The 16,446-nt window shown below is 45.5% G+C and overlaps 1 long non-coding RNA gene across 1 annotated transcript in view; it reads right to left on the reverse strand.

Annotated features, from left to right (window-relative positions):
- LOC146806324 (uncharacterized) overlaps positions 1-8,894 on the reverse strand; it is a 39,225-nt gene extending 30,331 nt beyond the window's left edge. The window contains exons 1-2 of the long non-coding RNA XR_014967564.1: positions 8,424-8,894; positions 246-347 (exon numbers count right to left, since the gene is read on the reverse strand). This is a non-coding gene — a long non-coding RNA (uncharacterized LOC146806324). The remainder of the gene's footprint in view (positions 1-245; positions 348-8,423) is intronic.
- Between the last annotated feature and the right edge of the window lie 7,552 nt (positions 8,895-16,446).

The following is a 16,446-nucleotide window of genomic DNA, read 5'->3' on the forward strand; positions in this document are numbered from 1 at the left end:
TCATCTTAGCAAACGCTGTGCGGCCAGTGATCAACCTCTTAATATCTCATCCCATCACATGCCTCCATTTTACTATAAGACACTGGTGCATTGAAGCTTTATTGCTTCAGATAAAGACTCAAGGCAGCATCACAGCCCAGGGGGGGACCCTCAGGACTGAGGCCAACCCTTGGGAGGAGGGGTTCCACCATGGGAGGACCCCAAGACTTGCGGCCAGCCATTTCCTATCATGCATCAATACTCACCGGGGCTTTTTTCGCACTGATGTCCACAACCGTTGCTTACGCAGGTCTGACCCTCAGGACAAGATCCATCTAGTCCACACCGTTCAACGCACAGTCCTATTTCTGGAATAGAGAAATACAACAGTATGAACCGACTTTAGAAAACGTGTTAAAAACCTGAGTGCCCCATTTTGGCACCATAGTAATGTAAATAGCATCTTATTGGCTGAAGATGTTCATGACGTAATGGCAGGCTAGAGTCAGAACCTTGAACCTTTACTGACGTTTCTCACAACCCTAATCCAAATCCCACCTGCCTCATTCTGAATCCAGCCCCTGGAGAGAAACACTCCCTTGGAATGTTCCAGACTCAAACATGGACAACAAGTCACCAGAATGGCGGCCGTACAAGAAGTGACATCATCTATGCTTTGGTACTTATGACATCAGATGTCCCCCCTACTCTTATGCCCTAAGAATGAAGTAGTATCCTACTTGATGCTGAAGGGACAAGAGAAGCACAAACAGATCAAACTGTATAAGGTAAACTGTGCTCAGAAAGACAATGTCCTTTCCCTTCATGCCACTGTCTTCCTGACCTCGGAGCAGGAATACCAAGGCTGTGCCAGTGTTTAAAAGGCTAATGCAGGGGTAACAGCTCCTGCCTCTGATTGGTGACCGGGGGCTCAGATCAAATGATGCCCTCCGAGAATGGACAGCCTGGCAGGGCATTCACCTCAAGATCCCTACGACTCATCCCACCGCTCTGTGGCACGCTGGATCCTGCCATGCGATCACCAGGTATGTAGCTCTTGCTAAAAGACATAAGGTGGAGCAACCTAAGACCAGCGTTGAGGAAAAGAGATGGTGATGGGTGGAATATGTTAATTTGTCTCTGCCTTTGGTAATTACTGGGGCCACATTTCAGACCCTTGTTTTTGTCACTATGCTACTTGGGACAAAGATTGGCCATAGGTAAATCAGTTGTGATTCCGCTTCAATAGGAAGTGTCCACCCTGTACTCTCAGGCCAGGTCCACCTCAGACAAAATGCAAGATAACCCAGAGCAGTTTCAACCTGTTTTGGCTTCATAATGTGATGGTTGAAAGGTAATCGTGAACCTGATGGGTAGTGAATGAATGTATTGGGGTATGTTTGAATGTGATGTGCTTTGTGTGATTGTGAAGGACTGCGCATCAATGTGTAAGGGTATGTGTGGCTGTCAAGGGGTGTGTGTGAAAGTGAAGGGTTATGCCTTTAAGTGAAGGGGAGTGTGTGAGTGTAAGTCAGTGCGCATGAAGCTGAAGGTGTACGCATGAATGTGGGAGGACATAGGAGATTGTCAAAAGATACGAAAAGATCTGAAGGCCCATGTGGCTGTGCGAAGGGGTGTTCGAGAACGGGAAGGACTAGCAATGGATGTGAAGGGATAATTTTGAATGTTAAAATTTGATGCACGTGTACAAAGGGGTATGCATGAATATTGAGACCTCTGTGTGAATGTGAAGGGGTATACATGAATGTAAATGGTATGTTTGAATGCAGAAGGGTATGTGTGAATGTAAAAGGTGTATGTGAATATAAAGGAGTATTTGTGAAGGGTATGCGTGAATGTGAATGGGTATATATGCACATACAAAGCTATGTGTGAATGAGAAAGGAAATGTTTGAATGTGAAGGGGTGTAAGTGAATGTAAAAGGTATGTTTGAATGTGAAGGGGTATAAGTGAATGTAAAAGGTATGTTTAAATGTGAAGGGGTAAAAGTGAATGTAAAAGGTATGTTTGAATGTGAAGGGGTCTATGTGAATGTGTGAATGTGAAAGGTGATGTGTGAGTGGGAAAGGATAAATGTGTGAATGTGAACGGTGATGTGAGAGTGGGAAAGGGTAAATGTGTGAATGTGCATGGTGATGTGTGAGTGGGAAAGGGTAAATGTTAATGGGAAAGGGTATATGAATGCGAAGGGGCATATGAGATATGAAAGTGTATGTGTGAATGCGATGATGCATGCATGATATTGAATAAGTAGGTTTGAATATGACAGGGCTTATTTGAAAGTGTGTGGTAGGTCTAAATGTGAAAGGGTAGGGGGGTGAACGTGAAGTGGTATACAGGGGCGTAGGAGACACTAAAATTCTGGGGGGGACAGGGACAACCTTGTGCACTTTCCAGTGACCCTATACAAATCACCGCCCGCTAAACAAATACAATCGCATACTTTCGAAGTGAAATATTGAGAAAAGCAGGCATGTAGTCACAGTTTGCATGTATGCTTTATTGTTATTTACATTCATATAGTAATGAGACCAAATGTTTAAAAAAACATATATGAATCTTGCATCTTAATGCACAAAGCAAACAAAGGCCGCTGACTTAGGGTGGGGGCGTCGTGTTTGCAAGTGCATTAGGGTTTGAAAAGTACCTGCTGCTGCATTCGTGGTCTCCAGCAATTTTCAGGCATCAATAAAAATGTGAAGATAACTTTGGTGATTAATGTTCTTTTTTTGAGAGAGATCGAAGGCTTGTCTAGTGAAAGTTTTAATTCAATAGGTCAGTGAGTTACTGCTTTTGTCTGAGATATTCTTTTGGTATTTGAAGTTTATAAGTTAAAATCCTAACATTGAACAGTGAGCTATTAACCGTCATCAAAGAGCTGCATTAAAACTTCAAAGTATAGATTAGAACGTCATGATTTTTCCCCAGTCTTTCCCTATCCTAATGTTGGAAAATGGGTTCATTAGGATAGAAATCAATTCTGATTATTGAAGAGAACCCCCCCAACCATGGTGTTATGTTTTACATTCTGAGTTTGTGTTTCTCTAGTGTTGCAAAGCCGCCCTGGGCACTCCCCAACTTTTTGCTGACTGGTACTGGTGGTATCTGACTGACTGACCCTGGCCTCTGCCTAAACAGCCAGTGCTATTCTGAAAGAGGCACTTAAAAATACAGTGAAAACACCTACATACACTAGGGTGCACTATGGGTTAGGGTACCCCTTAAATTGGCATGACCTCTCCTATAAGGCCCTAGTACATAATAGGGCAGGGGGATTAGAACTACTTTTAAGTCCCTAGAATATAATAAGGCATGGCAGTTTAGAGGCCAGCAGCCCTTTCTGCGCTTGCATGTGTGCACTGCTGAAGCCTGAGGTCAGTTTAAAAGTAGCCCTGTGTTATAGGGCTGCTTTTAAAATGCAAATTGTGCCCAAACTCGACTTTTGGGTTTGGGGAACTTACGAATTGATCAACTACAATGTTGGGGCAAAATTAAGTGGAAAAATGTTTTCCACTTAACTATGGCTGTATCATATTTGCCACATAATACATCATCTGCTGCATAATCTAACGATTTCCTCCAAAACAATTTTGTAGCTCAAACGGATCCCAAATTACTAAAAGAAATGTGACTTGTGTTGCTGTGAAGTTTAGGGCCCTTTGCAAAGGTTAGTAAAGAAAACAATTCCTAAGAAAACAATTGGTCCCAGACACTCCTAATGACACTCAAATTAATACCTGTAGGAGAGTGTAGTATGCAATCAATTCATACAACCAAAAATGTATAATGTAAAGGCACATTCAACAGGGAAATCTCATAGATAAGAGGCCAACCAAAGTCAATTAAATTGCAAACATCAATTTATTTCCCGCTGAATCATATTCATAAAATGCAAACTTAAGGGCTGACTACTATGGCAGGCGGACTTCAGTACCACCGCCATCGAATCGGGGAATGGGACCGCTGGCCTTCAAGGTGGAGGCCCCACGATAGGCATTACAATGCGACTGCCACTACGGTGTTCGCAGTGCCTATCTTTTACATTGCAGCAGGTGCTGCTGGCTGCATCATCCGCCGCAAAGTAAAAAAAAAGGAACATGTTAAATATATCGGTGCCTGCCACATGGTGCAGTGATATGTTGTGGGGCATCATAGATGCCCATACATTAGTGGCAGGGGATGCACACCTGAAGTTCCAAGTTCATCATAATTTGTACACAAATTAATTCGATGTTGCGTGCTCACTTGGTGTGGTGCCTTGCCCTGGTGGCACCCGGGTATTAAATACATGTTTGCTGGGGCAGCGTTCTGCCCCAGGACCAGTGGCACAGCAGAATGCGGCTTGTGCCATTCAGCCTGTATATGCAATTTTCGTCTCCTTTTCCAAATTCTTCATTTATTTCTCTCAATTCTTAAATCCTTCTGTTTTAATTCCACACGTCCGACATCATGCCAATTTCCTAAGTTCTCATGTTCAGGTTTGTCCATACGGACCTTATTCCAAGAACAAGTACAGACGCATAACTTCATCATGACAGTATTTTATTAACCCAATGCATTTCGGGCAATTTCAGCCCTTCGTCAGGGGTAACTAAAAATATCAATGAAAAACATATTTTAGTAGAATACAATTACTACATAATCAGAAACAATCCACAATAGTAATTTTAGTGCACTTCAACTCCCTTTAAAAACAAAGTTTCTAAGAATATGCTTATCTTCTTTGTGCTTAACAACATTCTGTAACTGTCACATTTGATGCCTGGGTGGTTCTGGCAATTTTGATGTATACAATTCCTATTTCCAACACCATTAATTTTCATTAACAAGCATCGAAGCCCCCAACATCTTTCTCCTCTACCTCTCTGTTAAAACATTTCTTGCTTTTCTTGCTTTTACTAACGAGTTAGCCTACCCTCACCCTCTACCTTATAAACAGTCATTCACCTCGCAAAACTGTCACCCCACCACAATTCTTACCTCATCACATTTTAACCATGTGCTCTTTACCCCGATACCTCAACACAATCATTCCCCATCCTCACCCTTACGCATGACTTCATAACCCACCCCACTTCCATGTCCTAACCTACCACTTGCAACCCTACGACTCAAACTATTTCTTAACTTCACACTACGTAACTCCCAATCTTTCCATTTTCCTTATACCCCAAACTCTCCCATCACCATCCACACTAACTCCCCGCTGCTCCCCCAGTATTGCAAACGTCAAACCAAACACTGTGCCATTCTACATACCTGCCTGTGTTCAAAAACATTCTTTTTCAACTCGCTGTTCAAACCGAAATGTTTTGCATGTGTTAACCTCACCCGCTATTTGAACACACTCACGTGACGAGACTCCTCCTTCATGACTCATACCTAATTAACCAACTCGTTGACTCCCCTCCTCTAATGCCCCACACTTCTAGCCTAATAACTCCCTTTCCCATAATGCACTGTAACGGAAAACAACTGAATTTAAAAGGTAAACATGTGCGCACGCTTTTTTAGTCAGATCGTTATCATTTAAATGAATGCCTTGACAAATCTCATTGATGTATTTCAACAAAACCCCATTCTCGATCTTCTCTTAAAACGTTGCTTGATGAAGGGGATCTTAAGTCGTGCGTGTGGAAATAGCACTTATTTTTCAAAATAGATGCCCCCCAGGACCCATGTCTGAGGGCCAGGGGTAAAGGGGCCTGCTACGGGCCCCCAATGTCCCTTTCGCCAGCATTTCCATGGCAGGTGAACCGCCATTGATAAGCCGGCGGGTAAGGGACATCGTAATCCCTGCTGCGGTGCATGGTAGGCACCACCAGCATTGTAGGAACCACGAGCCCCTCCGCCACAACGGCGGGCTCAAGAAGCCCGTCGGGTGCGTGGTGGTTGGTCTTTCCGACCGCCAGGTAGCCACCCGTAATATGGCGGGCTGTGATGCAGTCACCAATGGTGGTGGGACCGCCACCGACTGGGTGACGTGGCGGTCCCACTGCCATTATAATCACCCCCTAAGTTTGGTGTGCATGCAAATCCTACATTGCCAACCCCTGGCAAGTTGCCCTGCTAGTGCTGGAAAAAGGCCAATGGAGGTACCAATGGGTGAGGTGGACTGGCCTCAAGGGTCTTGTGACCTCAGTGACAGATTCACTGTCGATCTAGGATGTGCTTCTTCATATCCCTGCCCGTAAGACTGGAAGCGAACTGCAGTATGGATTGTGGTGGACAGGTCCACCTGCGGGTGCTAAGACACCTGGGCTTCTAAGGTCTATCGGGCCTTCTAAAGTGTAGCATTGGAATAAGCTCTGTCAGGAGTGTGGTATGGTGAACTGGTCATGAAGGTCTGAACATGGTTCTCCAGTTCCAAATTCAGCAGCTCTGGCCAGAGTGCCACATTCTCTCCCACACTGAACACCATACTGCCCCACTGAGAGAAACTCGCACTGCCTTCAGCACAACTTAATTGTGCTGCGACTAAATTCAAATTATGCACTAGACAACAGTAAAATGATGCCTGAAGAAAATGAATAACACCCTGGAAAAAGCAAACACTCATATGGAATGCAAGAATAAGCAAAGCATGTGAACTGTAATCAGAAAAGAACATGGTTACCTTAACGGTTTTAGACTCATTATTCAGAAATCAGTAAGTGATTTTGCCTGAAAAGATCAAGACATGGCTACAGGACCAGGAAGGGATCCCTTTCAATGTCCATTGCTTATATCCTTTCAAAATGTATGCAGTTTGGTTTAAAAAAGACCACATCCCCAAACACAGAGCACCATTTTATAAGCTAAAATAATTAAAAAGTTTAAAACGATCATATTAAACGTTTCCACTCTACCCATCAACCAGGTATTGCAGTCCCTTTAGGAATGGCGCACTTACCCACCCTGGGAAAACAACGTTGTTCAAAGAAAGAAGATAAAAAGAAAGTAGCGCCTTCACTGGCAAACTCTGAAAAGTGGCGCTAATGTGTGTGGGTGTAAATAACAGTCTGGCCTGTCTGCTGTCCACTCTGTATTGCTTTATTTAGGTATTTAACTATTTTTTCTCTCCATTCCTAGGTTTTTCTTTTCAATAGAAAACGGTCAGAAAATGAGGACATTTACAGCCAAAGTGTTCAGCCTTTTTTGGATCAATTTCACAGGGGAACAAATAAAGAAAAGGAGAGGCAAGAGAGAGTACCTTAAGAGCTGCCTCTTGAAATCAGCACGTAAGCAGGAGCGAGACAGAGACAGAAAGAGATGGAGGAATAAAGAGAGGAGGGCAGCCGCCAGAGGCAGATCAGGAGTAGTGGACACGGTCCTTACCATGAAGGAAAAGAGACAGCGTTTATTTTTTCTCCGTTCTCTGCCCGTCCCAGAACGGCTGAGCCTTCCTGCAGCATAACAAAAGGCAGAGGGCGGGTGGCCTCTGGCTCCAGGCAGGTCAAGTGCAGGGCCATTAGGTAGCGCTTTCGCGTGCTAATGGCCCTGCGATAACAGAAGGGAGAGGGGAAATTCCATTGTCCCCTCGTCCCCCCCCCCACCCTTGTCCCCCGTGTCCCCCCCACTCCAAAATCTGGGGGGGGGATATATCCCCCGCATCCCCCACACTTCCTACGCCCATGGTGGTATATGTGAATCGGATTGGTAGGCGTGAATGGGTAATTTTGAATGTGAATTACCCCTGACCCCCTCCAGCCCTGAAGACTACCCCAACCCCGTAGCCCTGAAAGCTAGTGCCCGACCCAAACTACAGCCCAGCCCCGCTTACCTCACCGCGGGTCTCTTCCTGCTTCCTTCTCCAGCAGCTAGACCGCTCACTGCCTTCACCACGCGTATGCGAGGGTCAGGCACGCGTGGTTTAGCTTGCGGAGTTGGAACACACGTGGTTAAGACTGCGGTGTTCCGACTGCTTCCCGTCTGCGACTTCATTGTGAATCTCCTTAAGCCTCCTCTAGCTAGGCGTACAGCCTCAAGGAGGCAGACATTTTATGTTTTTTGTGACCATGGGCTGGAACAAGCTCCCCGCGAGGCTGAGGCATACGGTCCCAGAACCCCCTTTTCAGGAAACAGCTGAAGGCATGGCTCTTTTTCGGCCTCTGACCCTATCTGCCACTCTCTCATCTGAAGAACCCTCAAAGGCCCCCAGAACCCTTCCTCATCTTCACTCAAAAGTACTTCCTCTGACTTGTTATACCGCCTAGCGCCAAGGTGCTCCCTTGGGAGTGACAGCAGCGCTTTATGAATCCCTAATTCAATTCAATTAAGTTCCCTACCCTGTCCCCTCGCTGTTTCCCAGCACTCGTGCCCTGTGTTAATGTCGTTGTATTTTCCTGTGGTTTAAAAGCAGCCGCGCCTGCAGTCTGGGGAGCTCTAGGACTACCCACAAACATCCCCGGGCCTCAAAACTAAGATTGGTTCCGGCTCTTACTTGGTGGTGCTGACAGAGCAGCCCCCGTCCAGAGGGCGAGCAGGGCGAGGAGCAGGAGGGAGCTTGCGGCCTTCATGCTTCTGGAGACGGCGGTGAGTGATCTCTGGAGCTGAGCGTCGATGGCTTTTATACAGCCCTTCAGTGGGTCCGGCACACCTCGCAGTCGGGGTGACGCCCTGTCCATAGTCACTGCGTGAGTGACGTCACCGCAAGGCCTGGTGTTGCAAGGGTAACATCTCCCAGCAGCATTCACTAATCCCCCTGTGAGTTCATGGTTTTGTTATTTATTCCGGTGTTCCTGTTGCATTGAAAGAGCCGTGTCTTACTCCATGATGCCACGTGTGATCCTCGGACGCTGCCTCACCAACGTGTCCTTTGTAATCTGTCCCTCTCATCCGGTTTCTTCCGGGACCTTCCTAGCACAGATGAAACATTTCCGACATCTGGAGAAAAGTCCAGTATCGACGCCTTCCCAGTGCTTAATTTGTAAAAAAATGAAGTCCCGGCGCTCACATTTTTATAGGAGGCCACGCCCACTACCCAAGCTCCACCCACGTCCTCAACTGGCTCCACCTCCTTACTCTAGTGGTGAGATATGAAAGGGGGGTGGAAGAAGAGGGAGCAGAATGGTAGTTGATGCTGTGATTGTTTGCTTGGGGTAGTTCATAAATTAAGGGTGATTAAGGGTGGGAGCATAGGTTGTTGAGAGTATTAGTGAGGATGGGATTGTTTTTATTGTATTTCGGAAAGCTAGCTGCATGCCTCTCCTAATAAATCGATACCAAAGGGGATGATGGACGGAGCGTTTGAGCAAATCAAACACTCACCTCCAGTCAACTGATCTGGGTTTAATCCATCATCATTCTTTAGCTCACTCCACCACCCCAGTTCAGACATGGCCACATGCAAATCAGTCTGACCCTGTGCCTCATGGGAACAGTCCAGCCCGAACTGCCAAGCCATGTCTTCCCTGGACCGGAAACAAGCTTCCTAGGACCGGTTTCTGGCATTTCAGCCGTCTTCAGCCAGGCTTGCTTGAATCCAGTGGCAAAGTGAGCAAGGGACTCAACGTCTGAGCTTACCCTGCCAACTTATGGCGAACAAAGCGGTACAGAAGGGGGTGGTGATGGACGGAGCATCAGAACCAATCAAACACTCACACCCAGTCAACAGATCTGGGTTTGATCCATCACCGTTCTTTAGCCCACTCTGCCACCCCAGTTCAGACATGGCCATATGCAAATCAGTCTGACCCTCTGCCTCATGGGAACAGTCCAGCCCGAACTGCCAAGCCATGTCTTCCCTGTACCGCAAACAAGCATCCTGGGACCAGTTTCTGGCTAATCAGCCTTCATCAGCCAGGCCTTTGGTATCACTTTGTTCGCCCTAAATTGGCAGTGTATGCCCAGACGTAGATCTCTTGCTCACTTTGCCACTGGATTCAAGCTAGCCTGGCTGATGACGGCTGATTAGGCAGAGACCGGTCCCAGGATGCTGGTTTACGGTCCAGGGAAGACATGGCTCGGCGGTTCCGTTTCCTGGTTTTCATTGTTGATTTATAAATGAATCATGCTTGCTGTTCCCATGCTTTTGCGGGATTATCTTCTTTTGAGTCAAATAAATTGGTCATAGAATTTCCGCACCGCAGCTAGTTTCATGGGATCGGATGAGGTGAGTGTGCTACATACTCTCTAAAAGTAAAACAGCAAAAATAATAAAATTCAAGGTGCACGTGCAAGGGTAAAATCAGGCGAGCTCGGCAACCTGGAAAAAGCCGTTCACGCAGGTAATGGATCTAGGTGTTGACAAGGAACATATCGGCAAGCAGGTTGTTGGGAATATATTAGACAACTTTATAGGGGTGTTGTAGTTTATTTATGTATTTAATCACAGGCCTTTGTGAAGTGCTGCACACTTCATTTCTGCTGCTTCAGCGCACATAGAGTGTTCAACCAGTAGTTAACATCGGGGTTTAAGTGCATACCCGAGGTACACTACATTTACTCGGCACGTGCTGTGCTCATCCTTAAAGTGAATTGTTCTATACATGCAGCGAAGGAATGGGCTGTGTCACGGTGCACAGATAAAACAGGAAATGCAGCGTGAACATCCATCAAAATAAGTCGATTATAAAACAGTCAGTCCTGGAATATAGCACAGTATTACACGGACACGTTTTCCAGTGCACTAAGATAGGTCACTGGTGCCTACAGAAGACCCTAATACAGGCCCATCAATCACTCCAAAGTCAGCTGGGAAGTGGTTGAGCTGGATTAGGCAATCTTCCACTATTTATTTATTTTGCAGTGTATAGCCGGCGCAAGCTTGATCAGAGGGTATCAGAGCGCTTCACACGACCACCAGTTGCATTACAGATGGCCTGGAAAAGAGGAGACTGCGGGCACAGCCTACTTTGCAAACAGTTAATAGAGACACTTACTCAGCCAGCTGCAAGAACTCCCGGGACCGTCCGATCTGAGCAGCGCTGCGGCCGCAGTCCAGGACTCCGACTGCCTTCTTGACTGCACCAGAAGTGAGGGGACTGCAGAGCAGGGCGTAAGGGCGGCAGGCCAGGCTGCAAACACCACCACAGCGGCCGCGCACGTCCAAATCAAATACAATTCAAAGTGTGCCATGCCCAGGCCCTAATTCAGTGCGCATGTCTGCTGAATGTTGATTGAGCAAATTAAATCACGAGACCCAGTCTCGACGTCATGTGACGTCATTGACTGACTGCGCAGTGAGTGAAGAAATATTGTAGCTAGCCCTGCCTGAGCCAGCAGTGAGCACTCGTGAGGCGAACAATACTGTCTGCACCAGGTGCGCCTGCACTGCAGTGAATGTGGTGAAAATATTTAGTTTGTCATAGAAGTGCAGACACTTGGTGTAGACCCGGCCCTGACAGATAAGTGCCGGTGCTAAGCACCGGAAAGCACCGGCACAAATTAAGCACTGCGCCTTCCTCACCTCATAATTATACACCCATCCCTTCTTCCAAACCTGGCACAGTGCACGTTTAGAGAATGTTTCTGTTAATCAGCGCCTAGAAACCCTCGCGGTGATTAGCCGCGCTTCACAAATCTAGTGTGACTAATTGATTGATTAACACTCGTGTGAAGTCTTAGGGGCAGATTTAAAAGGCCCTTGCGCCACTTTTGCGTCACTTTTAATATGGGAAAAGTGCCGCAAAAGTGGAGCAAGGGGCTTGTAAATCTGCCCCTTAAGATTTATCTCCTCACTGGGACTCGGTCCCCAGTGTGACTGAATGATTTCCCTCTTATTACATGTCTTGTTTTAATTCATCGAAGATTCTAGCCGTGACCCCCCCATTTTTTAGGTCTCGCTGAGCCCAGCGCATGTGCTGGCTCGGAGAGACATTTTGTAAGGGACTTTTCAAAATGCTACCGCTGGCATAGAGCTGCAGTGCACGGGGCGTGCACGCGCGCAAAGCAGCCATACTGCTTTACGTCGCCCTCCCTCATAGCCTCCTCTCCGCCCCCTTCCCTGCTGCTATTTCTAAGGTCGAGCTTCAGTGCCCACAAGACCTGCTGCATTCAATACAAAATGACTTTTACCCCGCCCCTGCCTGCCATCGGTTCACTTCAATGCCGCTCTTCTTGACTGCCTCCAAACTCGTTTGCTCAGCCATGCCTCCATCTGCACTTTCACCCGGTCTGCTTTTTAATTGTTGCTTTCTGCCTGCATTTTTAAACGTCGTGTTTTGAACGTCGAGTTCGTTTAGTGCTGATAATTAACTAACTTCCATCGGCACATCCACCCTTCTGCACTGGACCCCTTAGTGTGTACGGCAAAGCAAGCAAATTTGTTCATTTAGTGACACTAGGGAGGAGCCTCTTTAAACCTGTGCACAACATTGGTGTAATCATTTTATTAAATACAAAATAAATGCCGCAATTGCACATGTACTTTTCCGTAAGAAACTGACTGAGGGCTCCTACCAATATGACAGGGATCCTACATGCCAACCCTCCAGAATTGGGTGGGAGGTTCAGGGCACTTGTCTTTATTTCCTCCTACTTCGTCGTTCTACCCCAGCTGCACCGGAAGAGGCAACACTGCTACGGATGACGTTACCCACCCGCATATGAGCCATAAACAAGTCCGTCCCACGCACTACAAAAAACACAAGCATTGGCATAGCCAATAGGTCTCGCCTTTGGGACCTTATAAGTGTTTAACCATGCAACAGTTAATGTTGTTGCCCCAAGGATATTGTGCTACATAACTAAATACTTATAGGGTCCCAAAAGCAAGACCTATTGGCTATGCCAATGCTTGTTTTTCATATACCTCTCAGCTTCTTTGCATTCGATGTCAACATTGGGTGCAAATTGCACACTGAAATCTTTCAACCAGTGTCTGTTTTTGCAAACTGACCTATATATGAATAGGTCAGTTAATTAAAATGTTCAGTCACAGAGGACTGCAGAACCACATGCAAAATGAATATTGATTGGGCAGGGCGCAATTTGCAACCCCCTGTGGCTGGCTAGGAATACAGGGATGGTGGCCTGCGAGGGACACCAGACCACCATCGCTGTGTTTTCATTTCCAAACGGAGAACTTATTTTAAAGCAGCCCTTGTCCTTCAGAGGAGCCAGTAATGCTTAACAAGCATTTGCAATGCAATCGGTCTCGCATTTACGCAAGTTTGAGCCATTGGCATAGGAAATGAGAATGCCTTTTATTTATGTTTTAGTTTTAAAAACGTAAATAAAAGGCACTGTCATTAACAATAACAAAAGCTTAAACTCCCGCAAATGCGAGACCCACTGCATTGCAAATGCTTGTTTGTAACAGCATCCCACGGCGCGCTTTCACTTTAATGACAGCCATGCCCCTAACTTTAGACGAACCGTGTCTAAAGAAATGTCAACTAAATGCCCCTGTAGGACAAAACCATTCTGTCTAGCCTTATTTAGGTGTTTAGGGTACGCATAGAATCTGTGCTCCACATTGACACAGGTCGGGGCGGCTCTTATTGATCTACTTTCTACCACTTTCGCCAGCAGGTGGTAACAAATGGTATGCCTGTGGCCCTTCCCATAATGATGCCCATGTTCATCCATGGACACTGTGCTAGTATGTATAGACAAGCATTGGCATAGCCAATAGGTCTCGCCTTTGGGACCTTGTAAGTGTTTAGCCATGTAACAGTTGATGTTGTTGCACCAAGGATATTGTGCTGGAGAACTAAACACTTATAAGGTCCCAAAGGCGAGACCTATTGGCTATGCCAATGCTTATTTAAGTTCTACAGTGGTGTGTAACATGGTTTTAGCCTAGCCTTAGGTCTGAATATGCCATCGTCAATGTATGAACAATATGACATATGTTGCTGAACTGTTCAGTCAACACTACACGCAACCCACAGGGAGGCAGGGTGGAATGTGGGTTAACTTAATACAATTGCTACATGGGCATGAACACATAATATGACATTGACACACAAATCTGACACCTACATTTCCTCATTTGGAAACATGGATGTCACTTACAGCTTCTGTAGGAAGTCAGTGGTATTTTAATCGCAGCGTGGCAACGTATCAATTCAAGGTACACATCTGCCGACACATGCGACATCAGCATGAATTGTATGTAACCCGTGTGTGTTGGTGATTGTGCATGTGTGTCATGGTGAGTGCAGAGGACAATTCTAGACCTAATCTGTGGTAGGATCAGACTAGATTGAAAACCCAGGCTGCCTTTTAAAATATGAGCAGAGAAAATGTATCTACATTAATCTAGGGAGAAGTACAGCCATTTACAAATACGAAAGAAATGACATACGAATTAAAGTCAGACAAAACTGAAATGAAAAAAAACACAGACCAGAGTCAAGTCAAGAATAGCTTTATTCGGTTAAAATTTTTAAAACCTTCAAAGCATACGACGATATTTCATGTTGCAAATAGTTACAATTACAGTAATCTGAAAAGTCCATTAATACAATACCAAATAAACACAATTAACAATATTTCATAAATAGTAAATAATACAATAATTGGCACATAATCACAATAAAAAGTATGTCATCCCAATGCTTCTACAAATTTTTTACATATCCCATAAAACCAAAACTAATTCATTAATCCACGTTCTCCAACTATCAAAAAAACTAAAAATGAGGGAGGTTACCAGAGGGCTGCACCCTATTTCTACACCTGATGGCCCCTGTGATGTAACTGGCTACCCCGAAACATACCAGTGGTGACCCTAGCATTTGCAGATAAACCAATGCGGGCCTCACTTGCTCAAAAATATGGTTCTTAAAAATAGGAAAGATAAATTTCTTGCGCTGCAAAGTGTAAAATTTGCAAAAGAAAACCATATGCAGCGTGTTTTGTTCTGAGGTATTATCACAAGGAAAGGGCCCCAGGGTTCCCTCTTTGAAAAAACCCTTGGGGTAAGCTAAAAGCCAGGGAAGCATGCCATGCTTGAACCTTATTAACAAAAACAGATGGAATGGTTTGCTTATATAGGTCAGGTATGGCTGAATCTCTCTGCCTATACTTAGCGTGACAAATCTCCTGACTGACGGCTTACCCAGTTCCCCTCCCTCCCTCTGCAACATTGCTCTACTCAAGAACTGAGTCTTGAAGGCTTTTATTTCTGTTTTACTCAACGCGCTTGGTTTATCAAATAGTTCGAGGTAGCCGAGTGACTCCAAATTAGATTTGATATATCGCAACCAAGGAATACACATGGCTTTATCAAGAGACAAACAGTCTTGAATAATAAGTTGATTTAGGTTCGGAGGATGCTGTGCCCAAACTCTCAACCAACCTAATAATGGAGCCACAGAAATTTGATCAGTAAGTTAACCTACCCCCAAGTCTTCATGAATATTAAAAATAGGAGCAGATGTGGGGAGTGACAGCAATTTCCGGAAAAAGGCATTTTCCACTGATTGGATCTCTGTCGTAGCCTTATAACACCATACCTCACTACCATATAGGGCCATAGGAACACACTTGGCGCTATATATCTTCATAAGAGCGGGTAGGGGTTTACAGCCCAAACGTTTTGCAAAGCCCAACAGGGCTCCTGTTGCCCTATCAAGAATATTTTTTTCTGGGCACATTGCATGACCCAAGTTCTCCTGTCATCAAAGACAATCCCCAAATATGGGAAGGTCTGCACTTTCGAGAGCTCCTGGCCATTACAGTAGAATTTAGCCTTTTTCGCCTCCCCACAACCAATTGACATGGAATGTGATTTTTAAAAATTTATTAGTAAATCTAAAGAAACCATAAAATCATTAAATCCGTTTAAAAGGGCTTGTAGACCTCTCGCGGTTCTTGCCAGCATACAATAATGCAGGGATCAATTTTATGCCGGCTCTGGGGATATCCTTGCTGGTCGAAATTAAAGCATCACCCAGATTATTAATATAAAGAGAGAAAAGCGGGGGAGCAAGAATGCACCCCTGTCTTACCCCTCGCTTCACCTACCAAGCTTCTGACAGACTCCCGTCATCACTGTAGCGGACGACTGCGGTGGTGTCCTCGTGAATGAGCGCCAAGAAGGATATCAACACCGGGTCAAGCCCCAATACCACTAGGGAGGCCCATAGTTTTGGGCGATTTACAAGGTCGAAAGCAGTGGACAAATCCATAAAAGCTAGATGTAAATCCCCCTGCTTAGCGACCGTGTACTTCCCAATGATAAGATGTAAATTGAGGCATTGACCCATGGTGCCCTTTCCTTGTCTGAACCCATATTGTAGATCAGAAATTATAGATTTATCCTCCAGCCAATTTGTTAATCTAGCGAGAACTACTTTACCCATTATCTTCATGGCAGAATCCAAGAGAGAGATAGGCCGATAACATGCCGGATCCTCTCTTGAGCCTTTTTTGAATAATGGTACTATGACTGCTTTGCCCCATGAACTAGGAGCACCCGCCTTAGATACTGCATTAAAAACAGAAGTTAAAAGCTTCGCCCAATACCTTGAATCTGCCCTATAAAGGTCTGCGGGGACACCATCCGGACCTGG

The sequence above is a fragment of the Triturus cristatus genome, chromosome 8, assembly GCF_964204655.1.
Source record: "Triturus cristatus chromosome 8, aTriCri1.1, whole genome shotgun sequence".
Lineage (NCBI taxonomy): Eukaryota > Metazoa > Chordata > Amphibia > Caudata > Salamandridae > Triturus > Triturus cristatus.